The sequence below is a fragment of the Ovis canadensis genome, chromosome 2 (genome assembly GCF_042477335.2).
Source record: "Ovis canadensis isolate MfBH-ARS-UI-01 breed Bighorn chromosome 2, ARS-UI_OviCan_v2, whole genome shotgun sequence".
NCBI lineage: Eukaryota > Metazoa > Chordata > Mammalia > Artiodactyla > Bovidae > Ovis > Ovis canadensis.
The window spans coordinates 176,637,210-176,650,182 of NC_091246.1; positions in this window are offsets into that span (position 1 = coordinate 176,637,210).

Below are 12,973 nucleotides of genomic sequence, written 5' to 3' on the forward strand. Positions count from 1 at the left end.
CACTCATTGGAAAAGACCCTGATACTGGGAAATATAGAAGGCAGGGGGAGAAGGGGATGGCAGAGGATGAGATGCTTGGATGGCATCACTGACTCAATGTACATGAGTTTGGGCAAGCTCCAGGAGATGGTGAAGAACAGGAAGCCTGGTATGCTCAGTTCATAGGGTTGCAAAGAGCTGGACACGATTGAGCAACTGAAAAACAAGAGATAATTTAAACTGTGTCAGAGAATGTGCATAGGTTACATGCAAATATTATGCCATTTTATATAAGGGGCTTGAGCATCCATGGATTTTGCTATTGACAGGGAGTCCTTGAACCTATCGCCTACAGATACCAAGGAATAACTCCAATGGGTTTCATGACTCCAATGTAACACCTAAAGTTGCCAAGATGAGAAGAATTTGTGTAGGCAATTAAAAAGATAATTTCCTATTTGTGCAGACCCATTCTAGGATTGAACCTAAACAATAATACTAGGATTTGCAAAGTTGCTACATGCAAAGTCGCTTCAGTTGTGTTTAGCTCACCGTGATCCTATGGACAATAAGCCTGCCAGGTTCCTCTGTCCATGGGATTCTCCAGGCAAAAATACTGGAGTGGGTTGCCATGCCCTCCTCCAGGGTGCTAAGTTGCTATGTATTCCCAATTCTGATGCTATATTTAGCAAAAGATGTGGATTCAGTGACAGAAGACCAAAGAAACCTAGGCAATAAAATCACCAGGGAACAGGTTAGGCTCAGTGTCACAAATAAAATTTAAACTGAATCAGAACTTCAGGTCTATGCATATATTCCTAACCAAGATAATTTTTCCCCTCCACCAATTATGAATACTTCCTGACTTGTACAAGGTAATAATAAATCTATTTCCAAACAGTTATGCCAGCAAGACAGCTGTTAGCCTTTACAATTACATGACTAGATTATTTTCCTTTATGATGTTCACAATTTTATCAAGTGCCTTGTAAACTTGATTTATTTCAACTAATATACAATAAAATATTCATTACCTCAAATTATTGGCAGAATAAACTGTTCAGAATATGTCACATTTATAAGATAAAAAGTTAACTATATGATTGACATCTTTGTTACATGCAACATCTTAAAAGAAGTGAGTTGAAAACGATTCAGTGTTTTCTTTTCAATTGGTTCTCACTAAGAATAATTCTGTTTTTCCTGAATGCAAATGAAGTGGAACATAAGGCTGAATGACAACTCGCTACAATACTGAGTTGAACACAGAAAAATCTCTGCAAAAGCACTGACATGTACCACTGATCAAACTTCCGAATGATGTATTGATTTATTTGGATTCTGATAACAGGTGCTTAATGAAAGAAAAAGTGTGAGATAAAATATAAATACCTAAGTCCTTACATATTTAAGGCTTTCAGAAAAATGAAAGTGAAAAAACAAGAAGAAGACCTGGAATGAACCTTCCTGAACTCATAGCACGGTCATTTCACTTTCCAGTTTCGTACCTAAACACACTGATAATTCAAATCTCTTAATTATAATATGAGTAAACACTTAACCAGCCTGCTTTTGATATTTTTAATTTCATGAATACAGTCCTAATGTATCTTTTCTGAAAAATGCTCAAGAAATTATGCAAAGATATACATGAACATTTACTTGAAACTCTCTTTTCTATTGCTTTCCTACCCTCTTCTCAGAAATTTCTAAAGTTAGAAATTTGATGTCTACACAATTTTCTAGATATTTATATAAAAATATTATTTTCCTATAAATGCTGTATGTATTTTTCTAGAACATTATTTTTGCTAGTTAACGATATAGTTTAGCAACATATTAGTATCAATGAAACATATTCAGTTCAATTCAGTTCAGTCACTCAGTCGTGTCCAACTTTGCAACTCCATGGACCACAGCATGTCAGGCCTCCCTGTTCATCACCAACTCCCTGAGTTCACTCAAACTCATGTCTATTGAGTTGGTGATGCCATCCAACCATCTCATCCTCTGTCACCCCCTTCTCCTCCTGCCTTCAGCCTTTCCCAGCATCAGGATCTTTTCAAATGAGTCAGCTCTTCACATCAGGTGGCCAAAGTATTGGAGTTTCAGCTTTAGCATCAGTCCTTCCAATGAACACCCAGGACTGATCTCCTTTAGGATGGACTGGTTGGACCTCTTTGTAGTCCAAGGGACTCTCAGGAGTTTTCTCCAACACCACAGTTCAAAAGCATCAATTATTCGGCACTCAGCTTTCTTCACAGTCTAACTCTCACATCCATACAAGACCACTGGAAAAACCATAGCCTTGACAAGATGGACCTGTGTTAGCAAAGTAATGTCTCTGCTTTTTAATATGCTGTCTAAGTTGGTCATAACTTTCCTTCCAAGCTGTAAGCGTCTTTAATGTCATGGCTGCAGTTACCATCCGCAGTGATTTTGGAGCCCCCCCCAAAAAAAAAATAAAATCAGCCACTGTTTCCCCATCTATTTGCCATGAAGTGATGGGACCAGATGCCATGATCTTAGTTTTCTGAATGCAACCTATTAGTATCAGTTAAACATGTAGATTTATTTAAATCTTTATGAATGCTCTGTGATTCTTTAAAGTATTAAAATATTCTCCTAATGACAAAGATGTTACAATAGCACCTTTAAGCAAACACATGAATATTTCATCTGGATAGAGTCATGAAATTAAAGTTGCTGTCTCAAAGACTGAGCTTTAAATTTTTGTATTGGCAAATTGCTTCTAAAAGGATTTACCAAGGATTTTCTGTCCTTCCTATCTTGTTTTGTCTTTTGTAAATTTTCTCTTTGAAAGAAATTATATGCCCTATCAGACTTTATACCTCTTTTAGTCGATCTTCAATGTAGTTTCTGATGTTAAAATTGCTGAGATATATTGGTTGAAGTTCTTCCCCAGTGATTGTGACTTGTCAAATATTTCCATATTTACTATGTGCTTTAAATTAAATTTAAAAATTTTAATGTATTTTGCATTATTGTATTAGGTACTTCAATATTTGTGACAAATGTGTTTCTATTAGATGATAACTTTATTTATTATATATGCTTCTTTTTATCTCTTGAAAATAGCATTTAAAGTTTAGTACGAGGGCTTCCTAAATGGCACAGTTGGTAAAGAATCTGCTGCCAATGCAGGTGATATAAGACATACGGGTTTGATCCCTGGGCTAGGAAAGTCACCTGGAGAAGGAAATGGCAACCCAGTCCAATAATCTTGCCTGAAATATCCGTGGACAGAGAAGCCTGGCAGGCTACAGTCCACAGGGTGGCAAAGGGTCAGACACAACTGAGCACACATGTATACCTGCACACATTGAGTCTAATGCAAGTGTTACTTCATCACTGCAAGTTTAGTTAGCATTTACCTGGTAAATCTTTTAATATCCCATTATTTTGTCACTCTCAAACTTTGTCCCTTATAAATTGGATTTACTTTAAAAATTTTATATATATATATATGTGTGTGTGTGTGTGTGTGTGTGTGTGTGTGTGTGTGTTCAATTCAGTCACTCAGTCATGTCTGACTCTGTGACCCCATGAATCGCAGCACGCTAAGCTTCCCTGTCCATCACCAACTCCCGGAGTTCACTCAGATTCACATCCATCGACTCAGTGATGCCATCCAGCCATCTCATCCTCTGTCGTCCCCTTTTCCTCCTGCCCCCAATCCCTCCCAGCATCAGAGTCTTTTCCAATGAGTCAACTCTTCGCATGAGGTGGCCAAAGTACTGGAGCTTCAGCTTTAGCATCATTCCTTCCAAAGAAATCCCAGGGTTGATCTCCTTCAGAATGAACTGGTTGGATCTCCTTGCAGTCCAAGGGACTCTCAAGCATCATCTCCAACACCACAGTTCAAAAGCATCAATTCTTTGGCACTCAGCCTTCTTCACAATCCAGCTCTCACATCCATATATGACCAGAGGAAAAACTATAGCCTTGACTAGACGGACCTTAGTTAGCAAAATAATGTCTCTGCTTTTGAATACGCTATCTAGGTTGGTCATAACTTTTCTTCCAAGGAGTGAGTGTCTTTTAATTTCATGGCTGTAGTCACCATCTGCAGTGATTTTGGAGCCCAGAAAAATAAAGTCTGACGCTGTTTCCACTGTTTCCCCATCTATTTCCCATGAAGTGATGGGACCAGATGCCATGATCTTCATTTTCTGAATGTTGAGCTTTAAGCCACCTTTTTCACTCTCCACTTTCACTTTCATCAGGAGGCTTTAGAGTTCCTCTTCACTTTCTGCCATAAGGGTGATGTCATCTGCATATCTGAGGTTACTGCATACACATATAACGCTAAGTCGCTTCAGTCATATCCGACTCTGTGTGAACCCATAGACGGCAGCCCACTGGGGTTATCCCCGTCCCTGGGATTCTCCAGGCAAGAACACTGGAATGGGTTGCCATTTCTTTCTCCAATGCATTGAAGTGAAAAGTGAAAGTGAAGTCGCTCAGCTGTGTCCGACTCTTAGTGACCCCATGGACTGCAGCCTACCAGGCTTCTCTGTCCATAGGATTTTCCAGGCAAGAGTACTGGAGTGGGTTGCCATTGCCTTCTCCAGTATACACATATGAGCAATAGATTATTACTCAGTCACAAAAAGGAGTAAATAAAATAATGCCATTTGCAGCAACATGGATGGATCTAGAGATTATCAAACTAAGTGAAGTAAATTAGACAAAGAAAAAAATCACATGATATCACAAGTATGTGGAATCTAAAAAACTGATACAAATGAATATATTTATAAAACAGGAACAGACTCTCAGACATAAAAAATTGACATGGTTACCAAAGGGAAAGGCACATAGGGATAAATTAGAAATTTGAGATAAGCAGATACACAGTAATATATATAAAATAGATAACCAACAAGGACCTACTGTATAGTACAGGGAATGATATTCAGTATCTTATAATAACCTAAACCTATAATGAAAAGGAATCTGAAAGGAAAGCATGTGCACACACATACACACACACATATATATTCATATATATATATATATATATATATATATATATAAAACTGAATCACTTTCCTGTATACCTGAAAATAACACCTTATAAATCAACTGCTGCTGCTACTGCTGCTAAGTAATGTCAGTCGTGTCCGACTCTGTGCGACCCCATAGACGGCAGCCCAACAGGCTCCTCTGTCCCTGGGATTCTCCAGGAAAGAACATCGGAGTGGGTTGCCATTTCCTTCTCCAATCATGAAAGTGAAAATTGAAAGTGAAGTCACTCAGTTGTGTCCGACTCTTTGTGACCCCATGGACTGCAGCCTACCAGGCTCCTCCATCCATGGGATTCTCCAGGCAAGAGTACTGGAGTAGGTTGCCATTGCCTTCTCCGTATACTTCAGTAAAATGTCAGCTCCTCAAAAAAAAAAAATCAAATAAGAACTTAATTCTTAATATGAAATACAGCATTTTGTATTAATGTGATTATTAACACATTTAGCTTTATTCGTACCATTATATTCTGAAGTTTTATTCAGCTTTCTTCCCTGCTTTTTTTCGGTTTCGGCCTTTTCCTTTTTTGATTGTACTTTCTCTAATGGTTAAAAATGGATATATATAGAATTGTAATGTGATGACTAATTCATATTTCTAGCACATTTGTTAAACAAGACCTAATAAACATTTATATCTAAACTAGAATGCTTTCACTGCTGCTCCTTATTTTGAGTATAGCTTAGATTTGAGTACAAGAGTGCTATCAATATTTTTCAACATTTAAGATTTGCTAAATACTCCCAGATTGCTTTTGTAGTTTGTGATTTTTCCCAGGGTGGTTTTTCTGTGGTAAATAACTTTTGGGGAAATATCTCAACTATTCTTCATATTAGAATGCTAGGAAAGCCAAGAATAAAATTTTAATTTCAACTCATTTTTTCCTATATCTTTGCCCCAGTGTCAAGTTGCCCCTGATTGTAAGGGCACATTAATGATCCAAGGATTAATTTGATTGTGCACAAACAGACACTTATGCTGATTTTCTCTCTGGAGTGACAGTCTTGATCCACACCAATGGGACAGGACACTGAAAAATAATGTCAGGTTCTGTCAGTCTTTTTATCTCTGAGCTGGACTCTGAGTGTTGCAAATACTTGTATTTCCTTTCTAAATCACTCATGGAGAAAACTCTAACCTCATGTGACATTGAAAAGTGCTTTCATCAAGAGCTCTTAAATCTTCATTTTGAAAACTCCCAAACTTAGATTGTCAAGGATTCAAATGCTTCTTCACCTCATGCAAATGTTACTCAGCCCATATCAGTGAGATTATTTCCTCAACAAGAGTATCAGGTTCTGCCTTGCTTTCTTTCTTCTCCCATAGAAGAATATTGATTCAAATTTTATGCTTACTTTTACAGTCATGTTTAAGAAAGAATGACTTGTCTCAGCGTATCTTTAAATAAACCATTAAATAAAATTCGTATTTTAATCAGAAGACATGAGTAATATATTCAAGTCCTATAGTTAGATTGAAATGCCTCTGAACCTTCTTTGTTTGTCTAATATAACTCTTCTTTCTTTGACATTCAGCTGACGTATCACCTTCCCTGAGAAAATCTACCTGTTACCCATAGATAGACAGCTGATAGATGATAAATAGATAGGTAGATAGAGTCTATACAGAGAATGCATACACACTATGTATATATACAAAATATTCTATTAAGTGAAAAGCACCCCCCCCCCCAATTCTAAAAGATTGGAAAATAAGATGAAAATCAGCAGTCTCCAGCATGACTCTTCTCCATCCCTCCTTCTATTCCCTATTCCTTTAAGCCATTTATGTTTTAGATTTAATCATCTCCCTAGAGTGGAGAATGGAGGGGTGGGAGGGAGGCTCAAAAGGGAGGATATATATATATATATATATATATATATATATATGGCTGATTCATATAGCTATATGGCAGAAACCAATACAACATTGTAAAGCAATTATCCTCTAAGTAAAATTTTTTAAAAATTTAACTACAAAAAATCATTTCTCTGTATTTCAAAAAATCAAGCATCTCATTCAACGCCTTCTATGAATCACTTCCTTTTACCAGTATTCCTTACTGGTAAAGAAATTTTTAGTAATTTTTAGTAATTTTCTTAGTTACCTAAAATGATATACCCATTTCACTTTTTCTGTGACTCTAATCAGCAATTCCATTCTACTCTGCCTAAAATGAGTACCTCTATTTCTTCTACTACCTTTCAAGAAATAATCTGCATTTCCCACTTTGAAACAATTTGTATTTGCTAGTGAATTTCTTCGGAGAAGGCAATGGCAACCCACTCCAGTGTTCTTGCCTGGAGAATCCCAGGAACAGGAGAGCCTGGTGGGCTGCCATCTCTGGGGTCGCACAGAGTCGGACACGACTGAAGCGACTTAGCAACTGCAGCAGCAGCAGTGAATTTCTTAAGGATTAACTTTTGCTCTGTTGTGCAAATCAGGTCTCTGTTAACCATGGTGATGGTGGTTTAGTTGCTATGTCATGTCCGACTCTTATGACTCCATAGACTGTAGCCTGCCAGACTCCTCTGTACATGGGATTTGTCAGGCAAGAATGCTGGAGTGGGTTCCTTCTCCAGGGGATCTTCCCAACCTAGGGATTGAACCCATGTCTCCTGCATTGTAGGTGGTTTCTTTACTGCTGAACCACCAGGGAAGCCCCTTGTTAATCATCAGTCAGTTCAGTTCAGTCACGCAGTCATGTCCAACTCGTTGCGACCCCATGGACTGCAGCACTCCAAGCCTCCTTATCCATCACCAACTCCTGGAGTTTGCTCAAACTTATGTCCATTAGTCACTGATGCCATCCAACCATATCATCCTCTGTCGTCCCCTTCTCCTCCCGCCTTCAATCTTTCCCAGCATCAGGGTCTTTTCCAATGAGTCAGTTCTTTGCATCAGGCTGCCAAAGTATTGGAGTTAATCATAGATGCCACATTGTTTATAATAGATGTCTGTAAAAGTTAGGATTAAAAAAATAGTTTGTTATCCTACTTCAATAAATGTTGCTTTGTCAAGACCATCTACATTATGGAATCATACATCATTCTCAAAGTCTCTGGTCTTGCATCTCCTGGTCCCTTGTGGAAAATCCTAGAGTAAATGGCACATACATTCCCTTTCCTGAGAGTCTATCAATTGTTAAAATCAGGCCACATTTTACTTTACATTTGAATCATGCTTTTATTGTGCAGTTTTCACTTGCTTTCTAGCATATCTGCTTTATTTTGTTACTCAACTTTGTATTCTCACTGCATAATATATTATCAGAATGACAGAAGATGTTGTAGAGGAAATGATAAAATTACTGAATTAATGAATGGAAAACATTAAAAGCATGTGTATCAAAGTACAGTTTGCCACTGTTTCTTGATGAATACAACATGCTTTTTTTCCTCAGAAATTCTCCAATGTAATGCTATTATTTTCCACTGAAGGAAATCAGGGAGTAGAAAAGTAAGCATTGAGCCAAGATCAAATAGTTGGTTAGCAGGTCTGGGTACATGCATGCAGGCTAAGTCGCTTCAGTCCTGTCCAACTCTTTGCTACCCCATGGACTGTAGCTTGTCAGGCTTCTCTGTTCATGAGTTTCTCCAGGCTAGAATACTGGAGTGGGTTGACATGCCCTCCTCTAGGGGATCTTCCTGACCCAGGAATTGAACCAGCATCTCTCATGCCTCTTGCATTGGCAGATGAATTCTATATCACTAGTGCCACCTCAGAAGCCCTGAACCCAATTTCCTTACTCTCAAGTTCAACGCCCTTTCTCCCCCGCAACATATCCTCTCTTTGCTCATGTAATCAGTCAGTCAGTGAAAGTTGTTCAGTCATGCCTGACTCTTTGTGACCCCATGGACTATATATTCCATGGAATTCTTCAGGCCAGAATACTGAAGTGGGTAGCCTTTTCCTTCTCCAGGGGATCTCCCCAACCCAGGGATCAAACCCAGGTTTCCTGAATTGCAGGCAGATTCTTTACCAGCTGAGCCACCAGGCAAGCTTGCTCACGTAATACCCTCACTTATTTCACAAGTCTAAGGACAGCCCTCACCCAGATCTAGAGTTCCCTGATTGCAGGTGGATTTTTTAAGGCACTAGGGAAGCCTGATATCAATACTGCACTGGCTCTATGACAGGGTTTTGAGGCTTTATCACTGACCACCATCAAATGCTGTGAGTTTGGATTTTTCTGACATTGTCAGAACTTTCTTTTAACAAATTCAACTTTTGCTTAAATTAGCCAGAGTCAGCATCAATTACTTTCAGCTAACAGTCTGACATATATCAGTAGCTATTTTTAAATATTATTATTAAAATATTTTCATATTATACCACTGTTACAGCTAGCATGTTTAATACAGGCTATTTTCATGATATCCAGAGAAAAGTAGTTGAATATTGTGGTTGACTCTTCCTGGCTTAGCATAACACGGTGGCAAACAACCTCTACTTTTCAAAAAAAAAAGAAAAAAAAAAGCTGATATCTACATTTAAATTATAATTAAACTAGGCTGTACATCCCTAGCTATCTATATTTAAATTAAAATTAAACTGGGCTTTACATCCCTAGCTAGGAGGTGACTGGTCAATTGGACCAAGCTGGTCAATTCTGTACAACCACCCAAATGTACCACAACGTACAAAATCTGTCTGTAGAGAGCAAAATCAATAAACCGCTTCTCCTGTGTTTTATCCGCTAAAACAAGTTTACACATAAGTTGCTTGTTCTTAGAATAGGTTCACCTAAGGCCATACTGTGTTTTGGGTCATCGTTTACCTGACTCAGCGAAAAAAATCAGTCAATTTAAATCACAGTATACTGCAGCACAGTGAAAGCTATTTTGTAAGCTTTATTATGTTAGGGAACCAAACATGGCCTAGTCAATTTCAAGCAGTTTTACAAATCTTCTAGAATTGAATAGTAAAAGCCATTTAGATGGGCTTGCGTGGTATTTAAAATCCCTTATTATCCTCCAACAAAACACAATGCAGATCATCTTTATACTTTCATGTGCAAAAGAGCTGACTTTTTATATATTTACAAATCAAAATATCCTAGGTAGGGTAAAGTCGCTCAGTCGTGTCCGACTCTTTGCAACCCCATGGGCTGTAGCCTACCAGGCTTCTTTGTCCATGGGATTTTCCAGGCAATAGTACTGGAGTGGATTGCCATTTCCTTCTCCAGGCGATCTTCCCGACCCAGGGATCGAAGCTGGGTCTCCCACATTGTAGACAGACGCTTAACCATCTGAGCTACCAGGGAAGTCCTTTTATTCTAGTTAGTGCCTGAATTAAGCTAAATTAAGGCCAGTCCATCTAGTCAAGGCTATGGTTTTTCCAGTAGTCATGTATGGATGTGAGAGTTGGACTGTGAAGAAAGCTGAGTGTCGAAGAATTGATGCTTTTGAACTGTGGTATTGGAGAAGACTCTTGAGAGTCCCTTTGACTGCAAGGAGATCCAACCAGTCCATTCTGAAGGAGATCAGTCCTGGGTGTTCTTTGGAAGGAATGATGCTAAAGCTGAAACTCCCGTACTTTGGCCACCTCATTTCAAGAGTTGACTCATTGGAAAAGACTCTGATGCTGGGAGGGATTGGGGGCAGGAGGAGAAGGGGACAACAGAGGATGAGATGGCTGGATGGCATCACCGACTAGATGGACGTGATTTTGAGTGAACTCCGGGTGTTAGTGATGGACAGGGAGGCCTGGTGTGCTGCAATTCATGGGGCCACAAAGAGTCGGACACGACTAAGCGACTGAACTGAACTGAATTGAACTAAAGGCCAGTTAAATCCTTTATTTTCTTCCTTGCGGTAAAACCTAAAACTTTCCATCAAAATTCATTTTCTGCTTCTTTCTCCTATAAATTTAAATCCCCCAGTATCTATATGTTTTTTTCCTACTTCTATATCATTGTTTTTATGTCCCACCTATACCCACATCCTAAGCAAAAAGTATTTATATTTAATTTCAATCTTTCTAAGATATTGTCCACCTTTCAAAAGTATGTACTTTATTCTTTATTCCTTTCAAGGCACTTCAGTCACTAGATATCTACTAGTCAATCTTATAAGTTTATCTTGTGATGATGTTGAGACTATCCAGGCTTCCTGTGTATGTGGTAAAGGAATTTGCTGAAGCCAATGCATAAACCAAAGATGGGAGAAGGACTCAGAAATCTGCGTTCCATCTGAATTTTGTTATTGACTCTGCATTGAACTCTCAGATTTCCTTTCTACTTCCTTCTCATTGTTAAAATGAAGGAATTAGACAAAGAAAAATTTTAGTTTTAAAATTTAGTGACTAAGTGCTACCAGGAAAATTAACTTGAATATGAGAAATATCTCACTGTGTTGATTGGCACTGACTATAACAACTATAACTTTGTACATAGGCAGAAGCATATTAATATTCTGAGATATAAAAATATGCAATCCATTCATCATGGATTTAAGGAGGCCACATTTGTTTACACTTTTCTCACTGAGAGGTAGGATCAATGTTCCTTTTCCTTGAATTGGCATGGGCTATGGCTGCTTGGTCAATATCCATATGGTGAAAGATGGCCTGTTCCAATTTCCAGATCTATGAGAAACTGGCAGCTCCCACTTCCTGTCTCCTGGAACACTCATTATTATTTTTTTTAATTGGAGTATAATTGCAATACAATGTTGTGTTAGTTTCTGCTGCACAACAAAGTGAATCAGCTATATGTATACTTATATTCCCTCCCTCTTGGACCTCCCTCCCACCCCACCTCTCATCCCATTCTTATAGGTCATCACAGAGCACCAAGCTGAAGTTCCCTGTGCAGGTTCCCACTAGCTATCTATTTTATACGTGGTACTGTATTTATGTCAAACCTAATCTCCCAGTTCGTCTCTCCCTTCTCTTCCCTGCCATTTCCATACGTCTGTTCTCTACATCTGTATTTCTATTCCTGCTGAGGAACTAGATGTAGCACTGTTTACAGTAGCCAGGATATGGAAACAACCTAAATATCCATTGACAGATGAATGCATAAAGAATATGTGGTACAACCACCACCCAGGTCCAAGAAACCCAGAGAGTCCCAAACAGGATAAATCCAAGGCAAAACACCCCAAGACACATATTAATCAAATTAACAAAGATCAAACACAAAGAACAAATATTAAAAGCAGCAAGGGAAAAACAACAAATAACACACGAGGGGATTCCCATAAGGATAACAGCTGATCTTTCAATAGAAACTCTTCAGGCCAGGCCGGAATGGCAAGACATACTTAAAGTGATGAAAGAAAATAATCTACAGCCCAGATTACTGTACCCAGCAAGGATCTCATTCAAATATGAAGGAGAAATCAAAAGCTTTACAGACAAGCAAAAGCTGAGAGAATTCAGCACCACCAAATCAGCTCTCCAATAAATGCTAAAGGATACTCTCTAGACAGGAAACACATAAAGGGTGTATAAACCCAAACCCAAAACAATAAAGTAAATGGCAATGGGATCATACTTATCAATAATTACCTTAAATGTAAATGGTTTGAGTGCCCCAACCAAAAGACAAAGACTGGCTGAATGGAAACAAAAACAAGATCCCTATATTTGTTGTCTACAAGAGACCCATCTCAAAACAAGGGACACATACAGACTGAAAGTGAAGGGCTGGAAAAAGATATTCCATGCAAATAGAGACCAAAAGAAAGCAGGAATAGCAATACTCATATCAGATAAAATAGACTTTAAAACATAGGCTGTGAAAAGAGACAAAGAAGGCCACTACATACTGATCAAAGGATCAATCCAAGAAGAAGATATAACAATTATAAATATATATGCACCCAATATAGGAGCATTGCAATATGTAAGACAAATGCTAACAAGTATGAAAGGGGAAATCAACAATAACACAATAATAGTGGGAGACTTTAATACCCTACACACACCTATGGACAGA